At 39.1% G+C, this 5,518-nt stretch overlaps 1 pseudogene; it reads left to right on the forward strand.

Moving 5' to 3' along the window:
• The first annotated feature begins 1,669 nt into the window (after positions 1-1,669).
• On the forward strand, positions 1,670-2,104 carry LOC149230244 (uncharacterized; annotated as a pseudogene).
• Positions 2,105-5,518: the final 3,414 nt, after the last annotated feature.

Raw genomic sequence — 5,518 nt, forward strand, 5'->3', positions numbered from 1 at the left:
CACTCTAACAAATTACAAGAAGAGATTATGATAAAAAATAGATTTGCATTATTACTTCCAATCATACATTTTATATTCGTTATTAACAATATGTCTTGACAGTATGCTTAAATGCACACAATTTATCCATAGGAGGAAACAACAACTATAGATCAAGCATTATACATATTTTTCATCTCATTGTTATATCATACACAACAAAATAACTTACCCATGATCATGGAGTATTAAACATCACTTAGTTCATAAAAACTTATCAAATGTTTACAATGCACATATAAATCCATTTTTACTAGAAAACATAACAACCAACATAAAAATACTCATGGGCCTTGAATAATAATGTCATTTCATTTATAAGAGGTATGCACTCATATGATATAAATAAACTACTGGAAACTAAGCAAAGGTAAGCTACTCTCCACCCAACTATAGAATTATCTACTTTATAGTCTTTCTTGTGGCTAGCCAGGGCCCGATCCAGATCCAATGCCTTGGAAAAAGATTCACTCTTGGTCACTCAAAAACACATGCATGTGGTAAATATGAACGCCACCCTCCCCCACTTGTAGGTTTTAGAAATTTCCCTTCATTGGTGAGTCAAACCTCTTAACATGGTAGATATGGCCATCAATGACAAACACCAAAGGGATCCCTTCATTTATCCAACAATGCCTTAGTGATTCCCCTCTCCAGTGACCTTCATGCCACAAACAAATACTTGTTTAGAATTTCCTTCAAGCATCCATCTCAACTGGAGGATTTCACTAAATCCCATGCCCAATTCACTTTAAAACTCTCCTCCACACTTGGTGGCCATGACTAATTCCAATCACCTCCTTATAGAGTCACTTCCTTGCACTCACATGTGGAAAGGTATTATTCACATAATTCACAAGTTACAATTATCTGGTTTGTAAATATCTCTAATGTTATTTGTCTTGTTCTATATTTATTTCTATGTTTGTGTTATTCTTTGTTGTTTCTTTCTTAACCCCATTACGAGTGCTAATTTTATATGTGTGTTCCATGGTTCTCCTTGGTTTGTGTGGTCAAATCATGGAAGAATCTAGAAGGGTATGTAACCTGTTATCACTGACAAAATTTCAATGCCAAATGTCTTACATTTGTTTGATGGTAAAGCACATAAATCCTTTTCAGCAGTTTCACAGCGCAACATGCTTTAAGTGATTTCGTAGCGCATAATTCATATTTTGCACTGGCTGCGCTACGAAATTGGGGATTTGTTCGAATCCATAGCCATTATTTCACAACTGTCATATCCATCAAAATCCATCAACAGTTGCCAGCCTATACACTTCGTCTATATTTCTTTATGGACGGCTGTATTTGGTACTGAGTGGATTAGAAAAGTCACTGGTTAACCAAGCAGATATGAGAAAAAAATTTCCTCTTGAGGCAGTTCTTGCATCGCAGTCTCTGGTTCAGATAGGTCTACTAATGGCCTTGCCAATGGTTATGGAGGTTGGCTTGGAACGAGGCTTCCGGTCCGCATTAAGTGATTTTGTTGTCATGCAGCTGCAACTTGCCTCTGTCTTTTTCACATTCTCTCTGGGTACAAAGACTCATTATTTTGGCAGGACAATTTTGCATGGTGGTGCAAAGTATAGGGCCACTGGGCGAGGTTTTGTGATGAAGCATGAGAAATATGCAGAGAAGTGATGAAGCTGTGTATGACGAACTTTTTTCATATGCTTGTCCTAAATTTATTACTCCTTCAGTACCAAACTATGATGAAGCTCTTGTAAATTATAACCAGGATGCATATAGGCTTCAGTTGAAGCTGTTCTTATCAGAAGTAAGACAGCAACAGCTTTTGTCAGGTCTACGGAGCTTTTTGAAGTCGTATACATCCATCTCAATGGAAAAGCTCGCAAATTTTATGAACGTTGATGAGTCTACCTTAAGGACAACTCTTATGACATACAAGTATAAGACTCATGCAATTGATCATGATGGAAGAATTATATCAAATGCGGATGATGACTTTTATATTGATGAGGATGTTGATGGTCGGGCATATCATCTGATTTTTACATGCGGAATGCAAAGAAAGGTTTGGCTTTTTTGGGTTTTCATTTAATAGACAGAAGTTGGAGGCAGTTTTGGCAGCCTTTCAGAAGCTGGGTTTTCGTAGTTCAACATCTCTTTTCTCGGCTTGGCCGGTCTATCAATTGGGTTGAAGAAAAAGCTGAAGAAGTTGCATTTTTGCAGCATTTGTTGATTTGGGTGTGTCTACTTTAGGTCCTTTTAGGCCGCCTTTTGATCTAGATCTCTAAGCTTCATATCGGTTTTTGATCTGGGTGTGGCTTCTTTTGAAGATTGGATAAGGCATACATTGCATTCCTGGATCTGAAGTTGGTACTTGAAAGCTTTTGGACTTGGGTCTCTAGAATTTTGGTTGATTATATCCCTTGGACAGTGTTGGGCTTCTTAGAATTGAGGTCGTTTTACCCTTAGTTTGCTTTGAAGAAGGCGAGGAAACATCAAGGAAGCGAAATGGTCGCACCCAAGCCCGAGGACATCACTCATCCACCAATGGAACAACTACCAGGCCTGGAATACTGCATAGACTCTAACCCCCTTGGCCGGAGACAATTATTTTGGGTTTTCAACACTACATTTTGATGTTGAGAACTACAGTCATGGTTCCAACTTTTCTTGTTCCAGCGATGGGAGGAAATGATCATGACAAGGTGCGAGTAATACAGAACTAGATGGTGATGATAAAAGCATAGAAAGTGATTCTAGTTCTAATGAAAATACAAGTTCCTTATCCAAGCAAACTGTAGAGTAGAATCCTAATGCTTGGCCACCTAGTTCCCAATCTACAGATCTTTCTGAGGACGATGATGATTGTCAAGTTGTGTTTGAATATGGCAGCCAACCACCGTTTACTTCAATGAGAGCAACTCATGGGGAAATACGCCAAAAGTGGGAAGAAGCAGCTTTGCGGAAACGAAGTGCCCAGGGCTTAAAGCACAGGCAGCATGAGGTTGAAGTGGAGCCTAGTGTGTCTGGTTCAAATCTTGGAACAAATAGTCCTTATAGGGGTGATGGGCCAGAATTCACAACCATTTGGCAAGATGATCGTTTTGAATATGTGAATGTTGGGCAAGAGCTGAGAAATCCATCTGATTTTGAGAGTGAAATTGCTATGAATGATACTTCATATCCAATAAATGTGACAATGCATAGAATGTCCAAGAGCCTTGATAAAGAGAACCCATCTACGTCTGGGGTGAGCACTTTTGTTGCGGTTGTACCACTTCATGAGGGTACAGTTGAGGTAGATCATTGTAGAGACACAAACAAACTTGATGGAAGTGGTAAGAAGGATAGAACAAAGGAACCTTTGCCAGATATTGCCTGTCATCAATGCCCAGAAGAGGAAAATCTGCATTTTGTCGGCACTTCTAAAGGAGTTAGTTCAGAATCAAGTGTGACTGAGAGTCTCAGAGAATTGATTGGTGATCGTGAAAAATTAAAGGAAACTTCTGAGTTCAAATGTGCCGATGAAGAAGAGTGTACACGCCAACAACTGGAAATACAGCAACAGGAAAAGGAGGTGCAACAGTTGCGTATGAGAAAAAGAACAGAAGCTGAACGTGTGCTAGAGATGGAGAGAGGTCAAAGGCGGCGTCTTGAAGAAATTTGGGCAACCCAGAAAAAGGAGGAGCAAACAATGGATCTGAAAGAATAGTTTCGTGGTGAAATAACCTCAGAACTTGAGGAAATTTCATTTAATTGCAAGGATATGGCTTCATTGCTTTGGCGTTTAGGAATCCCAGTAGAGGGAGGAAGCTTCCCCTCATCGCAACAGAAGTTCTAGGCTGGAGGGGGCAAAGATTGCCTGGGAAAAAGAAATCATTCACTGAAAACAAGCTGTTGTAAATAACTCAGCAGTTTCGTAGCGCGCTACGAAACTGCTGTAGGTGATGATTTTAACGCAAAGCAAGCAGTTTGAATTATGAGCGGGAATTTGGAAAGAGAAACGTCTAAAGGGTATGCAAGAACATCATCTGGAGCTGCCAATAGTAAATCAGGTCAAGACAGGTGGATGCTTAAAAAAGGTTGAATATTCAAATCCAATTTTAAATTTTTGTCGTAAAGTACCTTGATCACCATTCAAGATATATCAAACGGTTGGCCTGCAACAAACTTTTGCATACACACATGTTCGTGGACAAAGCTTACAGCGCATCAAAAATGTGGCAGTCTTCCACATTTTGGGTAATTAAAGGCTGAAGACATGTTTCTGTGCATTCGAGTACTTTGGAGGAAACTGAAGCCGAGAAACAAGGGACATCTCCTAATACTTCTGAACAGTTAAAAGATTCAGCATCCAAGGTAAACGTGGGGCATTAAACATCCATCTCAGCTATCTCAGCTAAACTCCAGATGTCAAAGAACGAAGAGAAGCCATCATGAATATAATATAGAGTTAGAGTCATAGTAGATTTAGAACTCTTAAAAACTACAGTCAGCACTTTGTTGCATTTATTAGTTAGTTAAATGTTGATAGGTGTCATTAGAGGTAGTGATCGAATTCCCCTCATGCTGGAGGAGGAATCTTGATCAATTAGAATAAGAATTCTATATATAACTGAAACAACAAGGTAATTGGGGTTGGAAAACTTTATGACAGAGCATTGTATTTGACTTATGTAAAGACAGAGTTTCAGTAATAGAATTTGGGCTTTACTTCTCAGGATTCATGAAGGATTTCTATGTTCAGAATGTGTAATCTTGTCCTTTCCTAATTTCTTTTTACAGTTGTATAAATGTATAATCACTCAGAATTCACTGATTGTGCTCTGATTTGCTGTATGCATTTATAAGCTGTGGTTTCATATGAGTTATGTTCTGAATATTCAAATGCAGAATGCCCTGACTTCTATGTAAAGTCAAGATCCTAGTTTATTGAGGTACTGTTGACTCCATAGGCCCAATGGATACCTGTTTAATGTATTTCCAGCATCCATATTTGTCACAGTTATTTCACAAAGAGTTAGCCATCTTATCTTAAACAAAAATCGTTAACCCATTTAGAGAGAGCCCTCTCAGGTTGAGGAGGTTAAGCCTCAGCCTAAAGTAGGTCTGAAACAGTTACTTGAAGTCTTCCTGGTCTGCAGCCTTCCAGGGCCTGATTTTGAGATAACATTTTGGTGCGTCTGCCGAGAGTCTGAAGATTATTCATTCCCGAAATCAATGCCTGAACTTCCGAAGGTAGCAGGAGCTCAGACATCATTTTGAGGCTGCAAAACTACCTTGGCGACTCCACACATCGAATAAGAAATTGGAAGGTAACTCCACTGCTAGAAGATCAGTAGCTTGATGAAGTTTCAAAATGAGTTCCACTGCAAGAATGAATGCCAGGTATGCTCCTATGAATCGGTCTAATATCCCTGGTTTTCCAAATCCTATGCCAAAGGTTGATTGGTTAGAGGATCTTCCAATATTCAAAGATGAAAAGAAAGATGATGCTGCTCTTCAT

Source organism: Pinus tabuliformis, chromosome J, assembly GCF_031772625.1.
Source record: "Pinus tabuliformis cultivar Carrire ecotype Pingquan chromosome J, CPIR1, whole genome shotgun sequence".
Classification (NCBI taxonomy): Eukaryota; Viridiplantae; Streptophyta; class Pinopsida; order Pinales; family Pinaceae; genus Pinus; species Pinus tabuliformis.